This window comes from Delphinapterus leucas, chromosome X, assembly GCF_059928025.1.
Source record: "Delphinapterus leucas isolate spDelLeu-1000000601 "Yukka" chromosome X, BTC_Dleu_Yukka2, whole genome shotgun sequence".
In the NCBI taxonomy this organism is placed as follows: domain Eukaryota; kingdom Metazoa; phylum Chordata; class Mammalia; order Artiodactyla; family Monodontidae; genus Delphinapterus; species Delphinapterus leucas.
The window spans coordinates 102,388,918-102,413,334 of NC_143150.1; the positions used below are offsets into that span (position 1 = coordinate 102,388,918).

At 38.7% G+C, this 24,417-nt stretch overlaps 1 pseudogene; it reads left to right on the top strand.

Moving 5' to 3' along the window:
• Nucleotides 1-12,664: 12,664 nt before the first annotated feature.
• Nucleotides 12,665-14,191, top strand: LOC111169590 (poly(A) polymerase alpha pseudogene; annotated as a pseudogene).
• The last annotated feature ends 10,226 nt before the right edge of the window (nt 14,192-24,417 follow it).

Sequence of the window (24,417 nt, forward strand, 5' to 3'; positions counted from 1 at the left end):
AGGCTCAGAAAGTCAGTAGAAGGGTTCATCTCACTTCTTGGTTGCTCTGCAACATCTGCTTCATTCCTGCTTGAAGTTGAGTGTCCTCTGCTTTTCAGTTAAATGCTGGAAATATAGCTGTCTCACAGTCTGGAGAAATTTAAAAATCTGGAAAGCGGGACTTAAAAAAAACAAAATTGACAATACGGGACTTCCCTGGTGGTGCAGTGGTTAAGAATCCGCCTGCCAATGCAGGGGACAAGGGTTTGAGCCCTGGTCCGGGAAGATCCCACATGCCGCATAGCAACTAAGCCCATGCGCCACAAGTACTGATCCTGCGCTCTAGAGCCTGTGAGCCACAACTACTGAGCCCGCATGCCACAACTACTGAGCCCATGAGCCACAACTACTGAAGCCCACATGCCTAGATCCCGTGCTCCACAACAAGAGAAGCCACCATAATGAGAAGCCTGTGCACCGCAATGAAGAGTAGCCCCTGCTCGCTGCAACTAAAGAAAGCCCGCGTGCAGCAACGAAGACCCAATGCAGCCAAAAATTAAAAATAAATAAATAAATAAAATGAAATAGAAGGAATATATACTCATGATAGATAATGAATACAGCATACAAATTTGCTACTCTTTAAACTCACAAAAATAGATTTTACTTACATAATATATATTTTAAAATTGAACTGTGTCCTGTAGTCTCATAAGTACTCATTACCTTAAAAATAATGCCTTCTGATGGATTGGACAGTGAAGTTGTGTTGATCAACCCATTTATAATCTAAATAATGGAGGAAAACTTTGCAGTTTTGTCCTTCTCTATAAAAAGCCGACATGCATATCTCCCCCAGATACACACACGCCCAGGTTGCATCTTAGGAAATTCCAGAAAGCCCGGGTTTCATCTGACATTTAGATACCTAATTTATCATAGCACATCCTGAAAATTAAGTGCATTGTCATTTAATTGATGTGAGGTTACTGGGACCTGTAAAATGGAAAGGATCTTTTCAATGATTGACCAGGTCAATCTGGTCTTTCCTTTATGGAACATTTCTTCATTTACAATTTTCAAAGGAACAGGATTCTAAGGTGCTCCAGATGATTGGTTTAAAACTTCACCAAGGCTTGTCAAAAGAACAAAGTGAAGGCAAAGAACAAAGTGAAGGGATCCAAGGATGAAGAAAACAAATTCCTAGGGCCAACTCCAGTGTAGGAGATGAGAATCTTATTCCATGAGTACAGAAGGGTCTCATGTTCATGGGTGCCAGGAGTTCAGCTAAGAAGTTCCTGGGTTCCTCAGATCCTGGGGCCCAGCGGCGGTCATTACAAAGGAGACCTGCCTGGGTACTATACTGTGAGGAAGCACACATCCTCAGTACCGTGACCCCCAGGAGCACTGGGAAGTGCACGGCATATGTGTATAAGTGGTTCACTTCCCTTGCTAGGTCAGGGAGTACAGGCCTCCTTATGTGCAGACCTGTGCTTTTCTGTAGCCTCAGGATTATCTCAAAGACTAGTTTTTCTAGGAAGTGCTTGGGTCATCAGAATGAGGCACTGAAGGAAGTCCTCTGGCATAAAAGGAGAGAGAAACTGGCTTTATTGGGGCTACAGTATTGCTCATTGTCAAGAACGCATCCAGCGAGGAGACATCCCAACAAGAAATGAGCTTCAGGTCTCTTGGCCCTGGCTCCCTGGGGTCCACCTCCATGCCGGTCTTCCTGAGAGAGACAGGCTGGCAACTGAGCATAGACACAGGAGGAAAGAACTGGACTCTTGCAGCACACTTGTTATGATTATATTTGTTCTCCCTCCAAAATAGACTTTTATGGTATTAATTAGTACAGACAACTTTTTAAGACATTCTTTTTCTGGCAAAGGACAGAGAAATTCTCAAGCAATATATAGCAGAATGCCGTGCTAACTCAAGGTAATTCTTAAGTCCAGCCTCTCTCTCTCTTTTCTCCTGGGAAATGTGTTTTTCCACAAACTACTCTTGGTTCTCTTCAGACCATTCCATTTCTATTTTCTTTTCTCAAACAACTGGTATTCTCTATTTGCTCATGGGTTTTCTTCCCTCTTAAATTTAACATGACCTTTACAAAATTCACTCTCTTCTGTAGTCAGTGTCATGCAGTGATTAAGAGAAGAGGCTCTGGGAGACTTCCCTGGTGGTGCAGTGGTTAGGAATCCACCTGCCAGACGTAGAGAATGGACTTGAGGACACGGGGGGGGGGGAAGGGTAAGCTGGGACGAAGTGAGAGAGTGGCATAGACTTATAAATACTACAAAATTTAAAATAGATAGCTAGTGAAAAGCAGCCACATAGCACAGGGAGATCAGCTCGGTGTTTTGTGACCACCTATAGGGGTGGGTTAGGGAGGGTGGGAGGGAGACACAAGAGGGAGGATATATGGGGATATATGTGTATGAATAGCTGATTCACTTTGTTATAAAGCAGAAACTAACACACCATTGTAAAGCAATTATACTCTAATAAAGATGTTAAAAAAAAAAAAGAATCCACCTGCCAATGCAGGGGACACGGGTTCGATCCCTGGTCCAGGAAGATCCCACAGGCCACAGAGCAACTAAGCCCGTGCGCCACAAGTACTGAGCCTGCGCTCTAGAGCCCACAAGCCACAACTACTGAAGCCCGTGCGCCTAAAGTCCGTGCTCCGCAACAAGAGAAGCCACCACAATGAAAAGCCCGCACACCTGAACAAAGAGTAGCCCCCCCTCACCGCAATTAGAGAAAGCCCACACGCAGCAACGAAGACCCAACACAGCCAAAAAGTAAATAAATAAAATAAATTTTAAAAAATAAAAAAGAGAAGAGGCTCTGGAATCATATGGACCTCAGCTTCAATCATGACCCCACGAGTTACTGCATAATCAAGTAATTTACCTTCCCTGGGCCTGCAAATTAAGAGTAGTGCCTGGGTCATAGAGCTATTATAGGGATTTAAAAGATAGCCCATGAAATGTGCTAGATAGTCTCAGTCACATAGTAGGGACTCGGTAAATGTTAGCTTTTTACATTCTCACTTCATCCCTTCAGTTTCTGCCACCAGTTCTGATTGATAAATTATTTTCTGACTGTCTGTGTTCAAATTCTTGAGAAAGAAAATCAGGTTGGCATAACTGTCCTATCAAACCACACAGCTACAGGGCTGTCCATGGATTAATGAGTCTCCAGCCAGATGCCCTCTCCTGACAGCCTCACCATGGCCTGGACATGAGTTTAGGTTATAAAACCTGCCTATCAAAGAAGCAAAGGCTATGAGGGAAGCAGTTTCCTGAAGGAGAGGCAGGGCTGATTGGTATTGATCAGCATCCTGGAAAGAAAGTATTTATAAATGCAGGTTTTCACAATATTGAACCAATGTTTCTTTATATCAGAAATAATCATGGTAAATGCTTGTTATTGGTTTTGATGAGTTTGGCTGGTAGTATACACCTGTGTTTTACTTAAGCCTATTTACTTTGAGAATTTCTGTTGTAGTTTAAGATCATCAATACAATGATAATAATTCAAAGCCAATTCTAGAAATACAAAGTAAAATTTTTTCTATGAAACTGTCTTCATAGCAATCAGCGTCTGACACGGCAGTGGGCAGAATTAACGTGAACTGTGTCTGCCATTGCCTGTGTGGTGAACATCTTCCTGAAGGTAAAGGGGCTTCACGTATCAGGCAGGCATGCCAAAAAACATCCGCATAAACCTCCTAGAAAGGGGCATGAGAGCTCAAACTCTAATGAAACCATCTGTGCGGAGAGGTCTGTGGAGCTGATGAGTATGTTATTTACAGGCCAATTCTGTGAGGTTTGCTGGCTGAGTAATTAGGACAATTGCTACTCTGGCCTTTAGCCCCTGCTCTGACTCAGCTTACACAATTTATCTACCCAAACAGACCAGTTCTCCACCACTCTTCTGACCAAGCACAGTGCTGTCTATTCTAGGGCATAACTTTATTGCCAGATTATTGTCTACTTTGGTACAATGATTTATTTCTTCTTAGTTCATTTTAAAACTATGAGGAGGGCTTCCCCAGCGGCGCAGTGGTTGAGAGTCCGCCTGCCGATGCAGGGGACACGGGTTCGTGCCCCGGTCCGGGAAGATCCCACATGCTGCGGAGCGGCTGGGCCCGTGAGCCATGGCCGCTGAGCCTGCGCATCCGGAGCCTGTGCTCCGCAACGGGAGAGGCCACAACAGTGAGAGGCCCGCGTACCACAAAAAAAAAAAAAAAAAAAAAAACAAGCTATGAGGAGATAACTTTTGTAACTCATTTGTTAAAGACAACAAGACACGGGTGAATTCATTCATTCACCCATTCATTTAACAAATGTTTTCCAAGGACCTACTTATGGTAGACCTTGTTTCAAGTGCTTGAGATACATCAATGAACAAAACAAAACAAAAGAATCCTACCATAATAGAGCTTACCTTCTATGCAGATAGAAAATAAACAAGATAGGGACTTCCCTGGCAGTCCAGTGGTTAAGACTCTGTGCTTCCACTGCAGGGGGCATGAGTTCGATCCCTGGTCGGGGAACTAAGATCCTGCATGCCGCACGGCCAAAAATAAAATAAAATAATAAAAATAAAATAAAGTAAATAAACAAGATAAATAAGTAAAATATAGGGTATGATGGAGAGTGATAGAGATTGGATTTTTTTTTTAAAGAGCAGCAAAGAAAGAAATACTTTCTTTCCTTTTAAGGTGGCGGGGTAGATATAACATTAGTAAGACTGGGAAAACACTGCATGCAGAAGGAAAATCTCTCACATGGACAAATTCTTCTACGGGTAACGACTCCCCAGTGGCCTATAGCCACAGGTAGAACAGAAGTTGAGGACCTCAAACCAACCAAATCCACCAGAGAGGGACTGAATTCTACTGAAGATCAGAGGATATGTTAGGTAAGGCCATAAGGCAAATAAAAGCAAGAAATAGATCTAGAAACCTGGTAATCAGAAGAGGAGGAAATATCAGGCATGTACTGAAGATAAGGCCAGACATAAGAGAGGACAAACTGAAGACAGTCTCCTATTAGGAGCTCAGAGGTAGGTAGGGGTAATCGGGAACGAGATCCCCAAACGGGATCTCAGTAATAGGGGACAGAACTCAGCCAAAGAACTTGAGAAGCAGATGTGGAACAACTCAGCCAAGCTAACCTTAACTCTAAATCAACATTCACCCTCAACTAGGAGCTTTGAAAAACGTCTCAGGGCAGAAGTCACTTCATTCTGTCTCGGCCTGCAGGTAAAAGGAAGGGAGGGTGGCTATGATAGTAATTTCAGGGATACTTTTGAAAGTTCTTCACAACCGGTATTACAGTGTAGTGTCCAAGCAGAATGGAGACAGGTCCTAATGCTGAAGAGGGTCCTGGAAGGCAGTTCCAGGTGTGCCACCTTAGTTGGTGAATGGATCATATGGTAGTGAGGGGGGATGTCTAGGGCAATGACAAAGAGGACGTCTGGGAGCTCAAGGAAGTGGCTGATAATCAGCTAGTACTCAAACACCTCAATATATTGATATAATTTGCCCATCTCTCAGGTGTTAGCTCCTAAATCCAGGATCCTTGAGGAAGAGCTTTGATGACAAAAAGTAGCTTTGTCCATTCATAGCATTTTGGTCCATGTGAAGAGTGCAGTGTAGTCATTACAACACAGAGTTCTGGCCAAGCCATTTGCAGGCTGTGTCTCTGGCACTTTGCTTATTCTCTCCAGGCTCTGGACCTGCAGTCATGAAATGGGATGATGACACCTACCTCGCAAGGGCGTTGTGAACATCAAAGGGATGGGAAAATGCGCAGAGTAGTGACTAGCACATAGAAACTGTGCAGTCATCACTGGAATAACCTTGCACTAGAAGGGACCTAGATGAGGTCTCGGCCAGTTCCCTGGTATATATGAGAAACCTGACATCCGGGGATGCTGTCATTTCCTAATGGTCACCCAGTAGTTTAATCACAAGCTCAGAAGAGGAACACAGGTTTCCTGCCTCCCAGTTGCATGCTTTTCATTCTACGTTACACTGTAACTCTTTTACCCTTTTACAAATAATGTACTGGAGCTTTGCCCCTGTGCTGCACCAATAAGATATGCATTCATGTTACTGGGTTGGCCAAAGTTCGTCTGGGTATTCTGTAAGAGGTTATGGAAAACCCAAACGAACTTTTTGGCCAACCCAATAGTAACTTTTTGCTGTAGAACGTGTGGTAGGGAAGAGGGAAAAGTAAACATAAAATGAGATTTTATGCATAAAGCATAAAACCTATAGAGGTATGCTTAATGAAGGGCCTTGGAGTGTGGCGATGGGGATTCCAATGAAAATAGCACACATTTATATATAGGCTACGAACTCATTCTTTCCAGAGCGATTAGTCAGCATGATGCCATCTATTTATTGTCCTCACAGATACTTCCCAGTTATTCTCTAAGTTGACTCTCCAGAAGCTCAGGTAGGGGAATATATTCTGACAGAACACGATCTTGCCCTGGGAACCACTGCCCAGACAGATCCCAGACGATCTTGCCCTGGGAACCACTGCCACTAAGTCTCCTGTGAATCTGCATTTCTCTCTCTGTCTGGAAGCTTCAAGACAATGTTTGGAAGCAGCGACGTTAAGTAAATAGCCACAGCATGGAGGGTTCTTTCACCAGATTAGCATGACCCCTGACAGCTGGGGACAGCAAACTCACATTTAAAGAACACTGCCAAATGTGTCACCCTACTCCCTGCTTTCCCTTTAATTACCCCACGCCAGTAAATGGGTTTGTGTGTGGAGACAGCAAAGGAGACAAGCATGAGGTCTGGATTTTAGCCGCCCCCCTTCCCTGTCTCCTCCCCCATCTTCAGATCTAGAAAAGAGCAGCTCCACTGATGGAACTTGAGATGTGCTTCCATGGTTCACTGGTGTCTGGGTTTGTGTGTGTATGTGATTTTTCCATAGACACAACCCTTAACCGTTACTAAGACAGCAGAACATGTGCTACCTTCCAAGAAGCAGAAGACTCAGTCACAATCTGTCAGAAAACAACTGTTTGCCAAGGAACCCTCCCAGAAGCACTAACCTTAGTTTAATATGTTATTGATTTTCTGAACTGTTAAGTATGGTTTATAATGGCAATAACCTACACGATACCACTCATTACATCAGTTAATACCTAGTTTATTAGAACGTTAACTTTCGCCACAGGCAATTAACCGACAAACTGATTGTGTGTGTGTGTGTGTGTGTGTGTGTGTGAAAGAGAGAGAGAGACTTATAATGAGAAATTTCCAAGTGAACATTAGTTAAGTATTTTTAAATGGCTGTGGGAGCTTGACAGTGTAGCCCAAACTCACCTTTTCTTCCTAGAAGCAACAGGCCAGTACTATGGAAGTATGAAACCCGCCCTGACATTAGTGAGCTAATTCACAATTAGCCATGGGAAAATCATGTACATAATTGATTAAATGTCACTATTAACGGAAAGATGTGTGTGTGTGTATACATATACATGTAGAGAACTTGGGAATAGGATAAGGAAGCGTTCTAAACTATGTAAAAACATTAAATGCTGCCCCATCATTGGTGCAACGTAAGAGTCATGTTTATTCCTTTATAAGGATGTAGCATGACATATGGAAAGTTCTTTATCTTTTATTGTATTCTCAACCTAGTATATTTCTATGAAATAATATTGTCTACCTATCTCTACTCATATAACAATTTTTTTCCCTAAAGCTCATATAAACAAATATGTGCCTGAAAAAGATGCCTTGATATCTTTGTTTATTTTAAGTTTAAAAACTGGTGTTTGGAGGAAACAAGACTTCCAGAATGTTAAAGAGATTGGCAAATCCTCTACCTGACACACAATAGTACTACTGAACAAATTGTCAAAACACTCATTTTACTGTTGTTTGGAAATTAACCAAAGGCATACAACAATCTGAGAAGCATTTGGTTATGCTCAAAAAACTGCTGAAATTCGGGCTTCAGGTACAAGCAGTGTCAACCTATGACATTTTCACCTGTACCTGCTCCCTGTGTTCCCCTGCCTCTCACTAAGCTCATCTTGGATGGCAGTTCTACTAAGGTGGACAAGCCATAAAAATCAGGAGCTTCACTGCTAGTTGAGGCTGATCTAATTTGGTAACCCACTTGCAGGGACTTTGTCAAAAACAATAGCTATCTTGGTGACAAACAATCAGGGAAGGCTAACATCACAGCTGTGATACTGGATGAAGCAATTTACCATACAACCCAGCAATTTCACTCCTAAGTATCTACCCAAAAGAGGTGAACACAGACTTGTACACAAGTCTTCACAGCAGCATTATATATAATAGTCAAAAAACTAAAAATAACCCAAATGTCCATCAGTTGATGAATGGATAAACAAAATGTGGTATACACATAAAACAGAATATAATTCAGCAATATAAAAGAAGGAACTACTGGTACATGCTACAGCATAGATGAATCTTTTTAAAAATAGCTAAGTGAAAGAAGCCAATAAAAAAAAGACCACATATTGTATTATTTCACTTATGTGGAATGTCCAGAAAAGACAAATCTATAGAAACAGAAAACAGATTAGTCATTGCCAAGGACCGGAGGTAGCACTGTAGAGTGAACTTAAAAGAGCAAGTGGGATCATTTTAGATTGTGATTATGGTTGCACAGCTCTATAATTTACAAAAAAAAAATTAATTGTACATTTAAAATGGGTGAATTGTATATAAGTGTACCTCAATAAAGCTGTTAAAAATTGGTGTATGATAGAGTATGAAAATATGGGTAAGAATACTAGCACTGACATAGAATAATCATTAGCTCTATTGTAATAATCTAACTTCTCTTGAAGTATGAAGCGTCTTGAAAAAGCATTGTAAGATTCTAAGTTCTATAAAGCAAGTCTCTTACTGCTTCATAATATACTAAAATAGAAAATTCTGAGCGCTCCATTATTTCCCTTGGTGTATCTTAAGAAATTTTCCCATTCAATAAAGAAGATGTGGCACATATATACAATGGAACGTTACTCAGCCATAAAAAGAAACGAAATTGAGTTATTTGCAGTGAGGTGGATGGACCTAGAGTCTGTCATACAGAGTGAAGTAAGTGAGAAAGAGAAAAACAAATACCGTATGCTAACACATATACATGGAATCTAAAAAAAAAATGGTTTTGACGAACCTAGGGTCAGGACAGGAATAAAGACGCAGACATAGAGAATGGACTTGAGGACATGGTGGGGAGGGGGAAGCTGGGACGAAGTGAGAGAGTAGCATTGACAAATATACAGTACCAAATATAAAATAGATAGCTAGTGGGAAGCAGCCGCATAGCACAGGGAGGTCAGCTTGGTGCTTTGTGACCACCTAGAGGGGTGGGATAGGGAGGGTGGGAGGGAGACGCAAGAGGGAGGGGATATGGGGATATATGTATACGTATAGCTGATTCACTTTGTTATGCAGCAGAAACTAACACAACACTGTAAAGCAATTATACTCCCATAAAGATGTAAAAGAAAAAAGAAATTTTCTGATTCAGAAATGGTCTCATAAATCATGATAAAAATAATTTCAGATAGTTATAGGAGAATCTACTCTGAAATTACAAGATGTGTAATTACATAAACTACATACAGGATGTAGCAAAAAATACAGGATTTGCTCCATATTACAGTTATTGAAAGAGAGAAAAATAATTGCTAATAATTTACTTTGGCATTAGCTTCGCATTAGGCAATGCACTGAACAAAAGAATGAATACTATTTCAGATAGAATCTACCAAGGTCTTCTGAGATTAATGTAATTGTCAATTTCTAAACTAATTGAGGAACCTGAGATCATTGTCCTTATGTTCCTTTATAGAGTTTCTTTGCTAGAGATTGATCAGACACTCAGTTTAATTTTGTCAGAACAATAGCAACTCAATAAAATAGTCATTTTGGGGCTTCCCTGGTGGCGCAGTGGTTGACAGTCCGCCTGCCGATGCAGAGCACACGGGTTCGTGCCCCGATCCGGGAAGATCCCACATGCCGCGGAGCGGCTGGGCCCGTGAGCCATGGCCGCTGAGCCTGAGCGTCTGGAGCCTGTGCTCTGCAACGGGAGAGGCCACAACAGTGAGAGGCCCGCGTACAGCAAAAAAAAATAATAATAATCATTTTGTGCTGAAAAGACTTTTCCTACAAAGTAGAAGATAAAATTTTGGCCAATACGCTTTCTCTTTATTTAAATTTAAAATTTAAAATGTTGGAAGAGCCATTTCTACCTATGAAAGTTATATAACATATAGGTATATATACACATATGTATATATTTAAGTAAATAGTATTACCTAATGTTAATGGAGATATGGGAAATTTGATAATACCATATCATGCTGGTGACATTGCCAAATGGAAAACAATTTGTCAGTGTGAATCTTGAAACATAAAAATCTTCATGCCTGTACCTAGCAATTCTCTTTCAGAGAATCTATCCAAATATCCTGCTACTTGGGCACTGCTTCAATAGGTACAACCTTTTGGGGGTTTAGGGCATGTGTGGATAGGAGAAAGCACAATCTGACTCAAAGAATGTTAAATATTTGCTAATTTCAAAGTGCCTGCCTGCATCGTGATAAAAGAATTGACAAAGGCTAATGTAGCTTAAATCTCTTTTCCTCTCTGACGTATTTTCCAAAAAGCCCTCCCAATTCAGCTTCATTGCTGTGTCAATCATATCCCATGTGAATTAACAGAGATATTACCAAAAGATCTGGGCAGAATGAGTCTGGAATGGTGGCTCTCAAAGCTAATGTAGAAAGAATTGTCACTTTGGTCCCATTTTGTAACGTTTTACCTTTAAAGCTTTTGGCACCTTGTGACCTACAATACCTGCCATTGAGCATGTGCAGAGTCCTCATTTGGGTCCCCAAGCTTCTGATAGCTTTGTACCAAGCATATCATTTATGTAACAGGATAAATGCAATTCTTCCTGTAGGCTCAGAAAGAGGCCACAAAGGCTGAGAAGAGAGCAATTGTTGCCTGGTAACTGCAGGATCTAAGTCAAGGGGCTGGCTCATCTATGTAGGATTTGCAAACGGGGCAGGGTGGGGGGGTGGGGGGGTGGCCCAATGCTGGGTCTTCCAGCATTAACAGATCACCCACCTCCAGATCAGATAAGAGGGTGAGATTAAAAAGTCAAGATATTTAATTTCATTTTTGTTGGTTTGTTTTGGTTTTGTTTTGTTTTATATTTCTTACTGAATTGCTGTAGCAAAAAGAGATGTGCATGTATTATAAGTGTGCAGCTCAATAAAATCTTATAAACTAAATTTACCCATAACACTAGAACCAGATCAGGAAACAGAACATTACCAACTCCACAGACTCCTCCCTCAAGCTTCTTCCAGCCAATCACCCCACTATTTTTGACCTCTAACATAACATGGAATAACCTGGCCTATATTAAGAATTTTATATAAATGGTGTCATAAAGTATATACTCTTGTGCCTGGCACATCTGTTCAGTATTGCGTTTTTGATATATTGGTGTGTATAGTTGTAGAATGACAATCCTCAATGCTGTATAGCATTCCATTGTGTGAATATACCACCATTTATTTTTCCATTCTATTATTGATGGTCAATTAGGTAATTTTCAATTTGGGGCTATTACAAATAGGGCTTCTACCAACATACCTTTGTTGAACATATACGTGCATGTCTGTTAGATATATGCCTAAAGAGTGGAATTGCTAGGTCAAAGAGAATAAATATGTTTAGCTATAGTATATAATGTCAAAGCGTTTTCTAGTTATTATATCAATTTATACTCCCACCTGTACCTCTAGTATATGAGAGTTCCAGATGCTCCACATCCTCACTAACACGTAGTATTTTCTTTTTCATTTTAGCTATTCTGTAGGTGATGTAGAAGTGCATAGTAGTGAGGATTTATTTCAAGAAAGATTTAATTGCACTGTGCTTTACCTCCTCAACTCCAATGAGAGGAGCTTTGGGATCTATTAGAAAATCTTCAAATGTGTTTCCAAGAGCTTGAGGAACAAAAGGACAAGCATCTGACTTGTGCTTACGAATTTTTTTAAAGGCAAGATCTATGGCTGGTACCACCTCTTGCTCTTGGCAGAGTGGAGAGGGCTGACCACAGAGCCGGCTCCTTTTTCAAAAAAGTAGGGAAGAGGTGCAGGTTTCCTGGGGATCAAATATGACCTTGAAAAAGGGATCCAATCTGGGTCTTCTTAGCATTTACTCCAACCCAGAGGACTGGTTGGAATACCTAGGACCCCAATTATAAACAGCTGAAAGCCAAGATGCCAAAGGTAAAGTTCTGTACAGTCAGCCAGAGAAAAGGCGTTCCCCTAACCAAGGAGTTGAAGTAGGAGGTCTCCAATTGGAAAATTGCTAAGGACCCCATAAATGCACCCTGTGGGAAGGAAAGAGGTATTATTGGAAAAATACTATCACCAGAGTACCCCAACACCTGATTCCAAATGAACCAACCACTTAAACTTGTGCCATTTTCACCATTGCCCTAGGGTCAGCCATGTAGTAATTAGCAAACAACTAAGAGAAGAAGTTAGTTCCTGTCCTTTTCCTGCTGCAGGATTCCAGTACTGGAGGAGGTCTGTGCTTAGGAAGGAGAAAAGTGTAACTGAATAAGTTTGGCATTTGAAATAACACTAGACTAGACTGGAGTTAAGTCATTACATGATGAACTTGTCAGTGCTTTAAAGAGATTTAAATATTTTTTACTGGTTAAGAGGGACTGGAAAAACCAGGGGGCATGTCAAGGATTTCATCCAGGGGCAGACAGAGAACTGACCCAGAGTAAGAATTAAAAGGAGGAGGATGAGAAAGAATAAGGAAGAATTTCATATAATACAGGGGATTGACTTAATGTTTAAAAAAGCAAAAAACTCTGATAACCTCAATGTTGATCCTCCTGATGATATTCAGTCTTTCACAGGCACAGTTTATAGGCAAGCAATAAGCAGCAAGATGTTTGAAGTTTACGTGAAAAGTGCTACAGTGCATTTAAAGACAAATCAACCTCAACTACTACCTAAGCATGTGCTTTAGAAAAAAGGCAAAATCATTCAACCGAAGGTGTCAGAGTGACATCTCTGAGTGACAACAGCCTCTACTGATCAATGAACAGTGATAACTGCGGGCCTGTGCCTTAACTTGAAGACTGGCCCATTGAACTGTTCTGACAGCTCTTGGGACAGAAACAGTTCTGCTCCAGTTATAACAGCAATATGTGTGACCAACATACAGGCTACTGAAGTTTCTGTGCCACAAGTAAATTCCAGTGAATGTTCGAGGGGTACATGGAGTGTAAGCATTCCTATTCCTATTCCTACTTCTCCACCACCAAAGCCTACAGCCTTTAGAGTCCATTCTTCAACAAGTCTGGTAAACCAACCACATAGACCTTCAGGGAATGTAGCCGAAAAATTTACCTAATCCTATTGTAGGAGTCAGAGGACATCCTCACCTCATAAAGAAGAGCATCCCAACAAAACCAAAATGTAAGAGAATAAAACAAGTGAAGATGCTAACAGTCTTGTTTTGAGTGGGCATGAGAAAACAGAAATAAAGGAACAACTGTATATAAAAAAATACAACTCAACTGGAAACTAAGAGACTTCTCTTTTGGCTTCTCAGAAAACATCAAGTACAAACCTCTCCAATATCCCTGGTCTCCCTGCAAATTCTATTCCAGTTATCAAGGATTCAATAAAACTGAGATTTAACTGGTCAAAATAACTTCAGTGGTCCATAAACCATATCTGCCAACTTAACCTGTTGTCTTCAAATGCTAAAAAAGGAGAATAGAGTGTACAAGACTAGACATGACTAAAAAAGGATTTAGGTTTATTTGCTGACCTCCCTGACTCAGCTAATCAGCATTTATTAGGAAGTCCTAATTAGTAAGTGCAGAGCCAGGAATGCTATTATTAATTTGTTATCAACAGTATGAAGGATGGCAGATATTGATAAACTTAGTTATTCTTTCTTAATCTGGCCAAAGAAAACTAACAGATTTTTCCAAATAACATGTTTTATGAATTCTCCATTGTGCTCCTTTCTGTCATATGTACATTTTTCATGAAAAATTTCAATTATTCAGTCTCTCCCTCTATCTTTCTCAATTAATTTTCCAAAGTTGGAGTATAGCCTTTACACCTTTTGGAGATGCATTAATTGAGGCTTTCTTTTCACCATTACTTAATAGGTCTAACATAGGTACACTATTTCTTCTTCCCACATTTTTGTTCTCTGTAGTCACTTTGCCTTCCCTTCCACTACCTGAGAAAATATGGTATATTAACAAGTGAAATGCACAATGTCTGGTATTTTGTGTAGCTATGGATTTAGGATTTAGACTAATCTCGTTTTGTTTACACAATGGGGAAAATTCAGCTTTTTAAATACTTCATAGAATTGCACCCAAACTTTGCAAGTAGGAAACTTGGACATTTTCTTGGTAGTGACTTTTTAATTCTAATTTTCATAACCTAGAGATCAGGCTGTTGCTTTCACATGATGTATGTAGTATCTCATGACTGGAGTTTGTTTTGTCTTATAATATCTATACTCCTTTTGTTTTTCAAGAGCTATATTGTAAACAGATGATATATTACCTCATTGAAAATACATTTAAAACATGCACACACACACACATACACACACACACACACAAACTTGCAAAAAAAAAAAAAACAGCAACAACCAACACCAAGGTTAAGAGGAAAAATCAAGAATGAAATAAGCTAAATGTTTAGTATTAAAGGAATTGGGATTGCAAATGTATTTAACTGTGCTCAGTATTTCTAATTTTCTGTGACGTAAGTATACAACATGTGTAGTGTTAAGAATATAAAAATAGAAGTTTGGAGCTGTTGATTTAGAACAAACATTAGAGAGCTAAGGATTTAGATTTTACTTTAAGTGGTTAGATTAATGTAATGATAGTTTAGATTGTCTATACATTTAGAAGTTTTGGTGGGAAATCATAGCATTTCCACTAGATATATTCTATATATATAATGTATATGTATGTATGTATAGACGTGTATGTCTCTGTAGATGTTGTGTGTATTTCTGTGTATGTATGTAAAGTTCAAAAGCATTTTATTGCTTATCTCATTATATATAGTACTTTTTAAGTTACAGTTGCAAAACTTTACAACAGATATGGAACTCTGCCTTGCTGGAGCCTAGAAAACTATAAAGCAATAAAGAGCCAAAATGACTTTTTATACATGTTTTCATGTGGATTTAATGGGATTATGGGATATTTGATGGTAGAAATGCCACAGTGTTAGCTGAATCATCAAATAATTCCTAGACTACTTCTAACATCAATGTCTGGAGGTTATTTCTAAGTTATACTTGTAACCTTGGGTCAACTTTATGATGCCTTTAAGCTTAACAACACTAAACTCTTTGAAACTGTTAGGGGGGTAGTCTAGAGCCTTTAAAAAAATCTAGATAATACTGGTCTCAATACCTTGTAGATAGCCCAGTGTTCCAAAAAGATTTTTGCAAATTCCTGGTAGAGGCGCTGAAGTAGAGGGAGGAACTCCAGCTCTGATTGTCTGCCTTCAATTAATTCTTATCCTCTACTTTGTGTCTCAGGATTGTTCCTTCACTCCACCTTAAGGGGAAAACCTAATATGAGACACATACCCTACTCCTGGAGACACGAAGCCAAAAGCAAACAGGATATTATTATTTTTTAATTCTACTGAATAGTATATGAGCCTGATATATCAAAGTAAATTTAAATTGTATGTTAGACATACTTAGCCTTCAAATCCATTGATTACCTGGGTATAGGATATTTCTCCCCAAATCCACTGCCTCAAATAGCACTTTGGCCTCTTGACACTTCCTGACTCCTTCTACTCATCAGTTGAACCATATTCTCCCAATGACACTATTTTCTTACTCTATTATAGAAAACAATTCAGGGTTTATTAATATCTATTTCTATAACCACCACTTATAACCACTGAATGAGAAAAATATCAAAACAAAAGCCATATGGAAAGGAGATCCCGGGATGGGGAGAAATTTATATTTATTTTTTACAGATCCATTGACTAAATTTGTCCAGTCCATTTTAAAAGAGAGTTGAGACAGCATTAATTCATCCACGTTGAGAAATATTGGCACTGTGCTTGGCTCTAAGAATACTGTACTGAGTGAAATAGACAAAACCCCTGCGCTTACATATTTCCTTGTCTGGGGGAGACAAACAAATTATCCTATAAGTAGGCACAGTCAAGAGCCGTGATGAGTGCTGCATAGAGTGTAAGTTTTGTTAAAGTGTACAGGGAACCTAAGTTCAATTGAAAACTCAAGGAAAGCCCTTCTGAGATGGAATCATGTACAGCATGCCTTCAAGTATGAGAAGAAGCCGGGCATGGAAAGGGCAAGGAGGAAGATGGACAAAGGGCCTGAGGTAAGAACCTTGGGTGTTTGAGAGAATGAAAGAAGGTCAGGAGTGAGAAGCATAGGGAGCATGTTAGCAGGGCAATGCAGGGCAAGGAGTTTGTAGAGGAAGATAGAGGTCAGCTACCAAACGATGCGAGATATTATTTTTGGTATAATTCTTGGAAATCCTTGAAAAGTTTTGGGGAGCAGGTGGCATGATCCAGTTGACATCTTAAGGAGATCACTCTGTAGTTTAGGAAGAATAGATCCAAGAACAACAATGAATGACATTTATTTTCATAAATCTAGAAAAGGTTATGAAATTGGAGATACATTACACAAATTAGATGTCAGATAACAGACCTTTTCTGGAAGAATTAGGTGTCAGGGAATAGATTCAATTTGTCTAATGAGAGAAGAAGTGCCTGTTAGGAGCATTAGAATTCTAGAATAAAATTCCTAGTGGACAATACATATATGAACTTTCTCATGTAAGTAAAGGTATCAACTACCTGAAATGCCTTTTCCCATTTGATCGTCAAATGGAACATCTGATTCTAATATTCCCATGGATAAAAGCCTTGTAAGGTCATTCAGACGCAATTTCATGGGGGCAAAGCCAAAAACTGCAGGTCTAATTCATACTGCCTTTGCCTTCACACATCTCCACACAGCTGATTGTGCAACTGCTGCAGTGAAGAATAGGGCTCCTAAATTTGAAACTATATCACGCACATCACTTATCATTCACATGTGTCCTAGTCACTTTATTAATTACATAAATCTTTTGTACAAGGGTCCCTGGGATGGTGGACAGACAGTACGTGCAGCACCATCGGCTGTCGGTGCCAATCATTTGGTGAATATGATTAGCTATATTATAGATTCGTTAGGTGCTTTTTAATCATGTTTACACATTTTAAGAAATAATTGAATTGGTTGCACAGATGTGATAATAAGGAGGCAAAGACAGAAGACCACTATATGCTAAAATTGGTTTTACGCATTTCAGCAAAAATACACATTAACCTCACGCTAATATTCAGAAAATTTTCTACAGCCCTTGCTTACCTTCTGGTACAGATCTGCATTTTCCTAACAGCTGGGAGTGTACAAGTTTAAATCTGGTGTAGGTTGCTCTATTCCCCCAGTATATTTCCTTCCTTGCAAAACTATTGTGGAGCCTTTAAATTTGAATTTTCACAGTAATTCACAGGAAGTTATGCTGCAGCCAGTCTCAGCTCTTAATGGCTTATTCACATGTGATGACACACGAAGTAGGCTTTATTTTGTATTTCAGGAAATTGACTGGTGCATTGTGTTTTTCTTTTCTGGAGGTTGAAAATGTTAGCTAGAAATGCCCCCAAGCATAAAAGAGATGAAGACAAAGCACAATTGGTCAGAGGCCCTACAGGTTTTCATAGCATTCATTCCTAATCTTCCAGAAAAAAACCTTCAACTTTGCTTTCTATGAAATAAAAAATTCTGGCATTGATTATTACCCATTCTTAGTCCATTCAGATATCCATTGAGTGGAACTTTCCCTGTAAATCAATAAAACAGGTCTCAATTTCAAAAACGCTTCATACAGTTTCAGAATTTGTTTTCAGAGGGTGCCACCGAGGGAATCCTAAATCAGTTCTTAATTTTTTATAATATACAAAATTTTGGTTTTGCTCTCTGCTATCACACTGATGAAAATTATAAGTAAAAGGGGTTAAGAGAGCCCAAGGGAGAGCACAAGGAATTTTCTGAATCTTCTTTCCCAATGTCCTGAATAACAGAAAACAAAGGAATTGGCCTCTCTGAATTTGATAGCTGGAGGGGAGAGTATGGGGGGAGGGGAGGTAGAGAAGCACATAGTTAACTAAACAGAAGTCACAGCTGCTCCCCTATCCAACTCCTTGCCTGCTTGTTCTGAGGCCTTTCGTTGGGCAGAATTGGAGAAATAGCATGGTAAACGATGATACGAGATGGACGGATTTGCTCTATACTGGAAACAGCAGCGAGCAAGTGGTGAAGACAGAGAATGGATTGGATTGTATCTGGGGAAAGAGAAGATAGGGGCTGGAGGAGACTAGGTTTGGGAGTCTGGGAGCATTTGGGTAGAGGGGGAGGAAAGACTTTGATTCTACTGTCAAGCCTGTGATACCCTGACAGAGAGAAAAGGACAGAAAGGTTTAAGTTGTGTTGACTGTTAAAAAGTATAATCATGCATAGCCATTTCTTTAGAGACTAAAGTCTAGATATCTAAATAAATAAATAGGTAGGAAGATAAATAGATAGGAAGTAGATAGATACAGATGTAGGTAATAAAATAGCTATCATTTACTGAGAACCTACTATGAGTTCAGCTTTTTGATACAATATCTCTAATCCTGACAAGGTAATTAATATATTGTGCTCATTATACAGATGAGAGAACTGAGGTTTGGAAATGTTAACTGGCTTGTTCAAAGTCACACAGGTATTAAATGGACATACTGAAGATTTTAACCTGATATGTATGAACCCAAAATCTATTAACTTTTTCCCTCTATCATGCTGCTTCCTTGTGCATTCTTCTTTCTAAGCAGACAGAGTACAGCAAGCTTTAGGAGGAAAGAATTTTTGAGCTTCCCCTTTCATCCTTCTTCTGCCAACATAAATATTTCCTCCCTAAATTTATTTTAAATTGAAACTGGAGAGCTAATATTTATTACATAATAGGACATAATTTAAAGGAACAAACAATTACCTGGTTCAATTGAATTTCGTTTGACTTATTTCTTCAGATAGACAGGACTTTTAGTAGGGGTGACAGAACACACATAGAAATATAGAATCACTGGTTTGTGATACTGATCCATAATAGGCATTCTCCCTCTCTTCACACATATCACAGGCAAATTTGTGTTCTTCTCAAAGACCCAAAGATTCATACAGAAACAAGAAAAACAAAAAGCAGTACAGAAGGCCCAGTTCTCCAAATAAAACAGGAATATCACAGAAACACAAGGCAGCACAGCTTCACTGATCATTTGCCTACCTGGAATACTGTCGGCAATATTCAGGTTTAGCCCTCTTTTTCTTACCAGAATGTTTGTCTGGCAGTGTTCTTACGGATTATCTATTTCTGCTGAATAACTTGCAGCAGGGCTGCTAATCAAGAGAAAAAAGAAGCTGCCTTTGGTGATGAAAATTGCTTTCTAGTGACTGATTGTGCTAATCAATCTTCTACAAGGGAAATCAGGAGTAAAAGATGGCCAATAATTGCAAAACACTGCTGCACACATGAAGAAAAATAATTGACGCACAAAGCACAGAAAAGCAACTCTTGAGAAAATGTTGCGGAGTTAGCTATTTTAAAAATATATACATTGGAAAGTAGTTTTTCACGGTTTAACACCTAAGCTTTATTTTTAATATAGGTAAGGACTATGCCTACTTTACTCTGGCATTATAGTATTTAATGACACTGCATAATCTGAGAGTAATCTAGGATTTCTCATTTGGAATCTGAAAACTCATTGAAAGTTATAAAAATTATCAAGATTGTTGATGCACAGATTACATTTAGCTTCTGATCATAACTTTTTTGTGTATGATAATCACAACTGAATTAATAGCAGAAAATCTTTATTTCTAATGATCCCCACCTGTCAGTGCAGCTCAAGTAATGATCTACAGTGTTTCAGCCTCTTCGTTTAGAGCTTGCTTACAAGTTCACTGTGATACTACAGCTATGAAATCCAATGTAGCGTTGACGCTATAGCAAGTTTTGTGCAGACATTGTAAAGTAGAAATAAAACTTATACTCTTCCCCATTAAAAAAAAGTATGGATGCTTTTTCAATCTGTTGTGCATCTAAACCAATTTTTCAGGACTTTATATAACTTAAGAGCCAACTACACAAGAGATCTGGAATCATACATGTGAGTAAAATATGTGAGATAATGCCTGAAATTTGGGAAATCAATTTTGGCTCCTTAGAAGCACATACATACCATGTTTCTTCAAACCTAAGAGAGCATCAGTTGTAAGACTCACTGAAACAACTGAGGAAGAAATATGTCACAAATTAAATTATGATGTATTGCATTAATGAAGGTCTTACATGACACATGATCTGGTCACACCAGCCTCTTTTTGCTTTGAAGTTTTCTTCTGTTTCCAAGTGATTTGGAATTTTTTCCTGCTTGCAGTATATTAGGCAATTTCAAAGGAACGTAATAAAACCTGAAACAGCAAAGTCTCTATGATGGGAATCTCTCTAAGGTCTCATGAAGCTTCTTTTGTATTTCTTTGCACAAAGTCATGAAATTGTATTCACTCCTCCAAGGATAAATATTTGCTTTAATAGCAACAAATCTGTGCCCTACTGCTGTATTTTTGAGGTCAAATAATTCTATATTTCAAACCAAATGATACCGATAATTTTGTAATGCAATGAAACTCAACATGCTTAGTAACATAACCCAACTGAAATGATATTAAAAGCTACAACCAAGAGTGCATATGTGCAGGCAATGACAAGTACGATGTAACTGCCAGCTGGACAACATAGAATACAGACACATCCTGATTTCGGAGAAGTTAAATGTGAAAAATGCCCATCTTAGAATTGATATGATACAGTAATATATTGCAAGGTGAAACTTTAGAGATGATGATGTTCAGTTCCTTCATTTTTCACAGTAGCTCTGTTGGGCAGCACCCCACAGACCTATAAGGCCTGTACTTGTCCAGCTTCAAGACCAAAGAAAGAGCCCAGAGACAGAGACATCAATGGTTTAATGGATGGGGGAGCTTACTTCTGAAGCAAGGTCCTGGAGCAACACCCCACCACCACCACGTGTGGCAGATGGCGGGCAGGACATGGCAGCCATCTTTGCTCCTGGGGCACTGGGGGGTGGGGTGGGGAGATGGCCAGTTGTAGGGGAATTGATGTCAGGTGGGCTCATTAGTTACCAGGGAAACCAGTAGAGGGGCACGCCCCTCACAGACCCTTTGAAAAGAACAGTCACTAGCTGGGGTCTGGGGCAAGTATGTAGGAAGGTTGGTCAAGCGGGTAGAGTATAGGTGAAGCAAACACTGGTCAGGCAGTGGATGTACAGAGAGCAAGAGAGCAGCCATCTTGAGTGGCCTGTGCATACAAGCTCCATGAGGCTCAACAAATTAAGAAAAGCTGTCCCAGATGGTGGTAGAATCTAGACAAAAATCCTAATTTTTAGGACCACAACTTACACAATTTTGGTGATCTGTCCCTTTTAAATGATTTATTACTTTATGATTTTCTTATTATCTTGTGCTCACAGCTGTTATTTGATTGAGGACTGGTTTAACTCATCATTTTATTAATCACTGATTATTGAACAAGACACACAGGTTGCTTCTGTGCTTTACTAAGTGAACCTACTTGGCAATATAAAATGTTAATCCATTACGTAATTTCAATATCTTAGTTTCTAGTAAGTAAAATTATTATACTTGATTAATCTTCCTAAAATAACCCTTTCATTCTGTGAAATTAAACGTCTTCCTTTTGTTTGCTGCATCATTTCTAGATTTCTCCATCCAATTTTGAAGGCTTTTCTTAACTTAGTGTCACTACTCAATTTGATTTCTCTCCACTTGAAACCATATTATCCTGCTTTTTACTTTGGTCAGTATAACTACTACTAATAAAATGCCTGTGAAATTATTGTTTAATCTCAGTTTTAATTACTGACCATGGAATCTTCTGAAAAGTAATTTATTATATTAATTGGCTTTGGCTACTAGCACACAATGTACACCATATCTGTGCTTTGACTGTTACTCACTTTTTGATGCATTTCACAGAATCAGAAAAGTAGGTTCTGGAGTCAACATACCATTGGCTATGAGCTGTCACGTTTGACTTCTTCACCTGGCTTTAACAGTCCTTTTAAAAGTTGGTTTTAGTGGTGTGCAGTAGACATTGGCACACATCAAGTATATGTGAAGGCATTCTCAAGCAGAATATCACCTTTTCAATTCTTTTCTCATGACAATATATCTCTGTCAGTAATGAAGCTTCTTCCTAAAACAAGAAACAAAATTTAAAAACCATTAAATCAAGCATCACTGAATACATTAAAATTATTGCTGTATAACAGACGGTTGATACTGACTTCTGGTTATTATGTCTCACACATCTACTCTGCCAAAAACAATAGTGCTCAAAAAACTGAAGGACTAACCCAATACAAAAATAAGAAACTTCATAGTAAAAACAGACTTACTAGTACCTACATATGTTTGTCATCATTCAGAAAGTATTCTGGATCAGTAGAAGTATGTTTAACTATGGATCAAAGGACAAAGGAGGAATTATATGTTGTTTGAGTTGGTTTGTGGTAGGTGGTAATTTCCTTTCAACTTTTCTCTTTATCTTTATCTTAACAGACTGAAATCCTATGAACAATCTTTAACCTGAAAGCCATGGTCATTTTGCCATAAAGATTAGTCAACAAGGCATACGTTATAAACTGTTGATCACATTTCTATTTCAAATACAATTATACCATCCTACATAATTATAGATATTATGATTGAATCATCACCTTTTACATGGTAAAACATACACACATATAGCATTATACATAGCACCATATAGACATGAAATTTTATTTTATTTATTTATTTTTTTTTGTGGTACGCGGGCCTCTCACTGTCGTGGCCTCTCCCGTTGCGGAGCACAGGCTCCGGACGCGCAGGCTCAGTGGCCATGGCTCACGGGCCCAGCTGCTCCGCGGCATGTGGGATCCTCCCGGACCGGGGCACGAACCTGCGTCCCCTGCATCGGCAGGTGGACTCTCAACCACTGCGCCACCAGGGAAGCCTGACATGAAATTTTAGATATTATGACCACAGGCTTTACAAACTCAGGTTTCTTAAATCAGAAAATAAATTAAATATTCAAAAATAGATCATTTAATTAACATGGTGGAATATTAATGACCATTAGAAATTATGGCTTCAAGCAATTTCTCAGTGTATAAGAAAAGTTAAACTTATATTAAGGTTTTTTAAGTTTTAGTTATATGTTTTTTATTGTAGTTATATTGTTTTTTAAAGCATATCATATTATACAACTAATGTGGTCCTAGTTAAAATCTATACATATTATATATAGCTACCAATATATATTTATTTATCTATATATTAATATTTAGAAGGTATACCTCCAAATGTAAAATGAGAACAGTGATTGCTATGAACCATGGCATTATGAAATACTATTCTGATAAATTAAACGGGATTACTTTGGTGTTTTAGTATGTTCATTTTATGTTATTGTTCTTTTTTTCTAATACAGAGTATTCATATTTTCTGGAAGATTTATTCATAATACAATATGAAAATATTCCATTATGCCTACTGAATAAAAAAATAAAACTATCTACTAATAGGCCAGGATATTTGCTAATTGCATGACATTGGTCAAATATGTGTTCTTTGATCACTTTCATTACCATCAAAAAATCTATGGTCATATCTATAGAATTGATAGATCCTTATTCTGACAGACCTATGTAACCTATGCCTGCACTGGGTATAATAATAGGTAACAGGATTGTTTTAAGAATGAAATGCAATAATGTATTAAAATACCTAGTGTACTGACTAAAAACTAGCAAGCACTCAATAATAATAGTTAAATTTTTCTTAATAAAAATATGTTATTTTGGATGTTTTTACTGACATATCAGCAAACATATGCATCTTAAAAATTATGACAAAATTAGTTAAATAATGTTAAACCAAGAGTTGAGGACTTTATTACATCATATTGGAAACATGCAGACCTTCTGCTTACAGATACTTCGAAATCCCATGCATATTTCACCAATCAGTGGGTTCTATGCCCATCTAAAGGTATTTCAAATAACAGCTTTTCCGATTCATAGATTTCTATTTAAGGAACTAAATTTACAGTTCAAAATTAATCCAGAATTAAAGTATTGTAA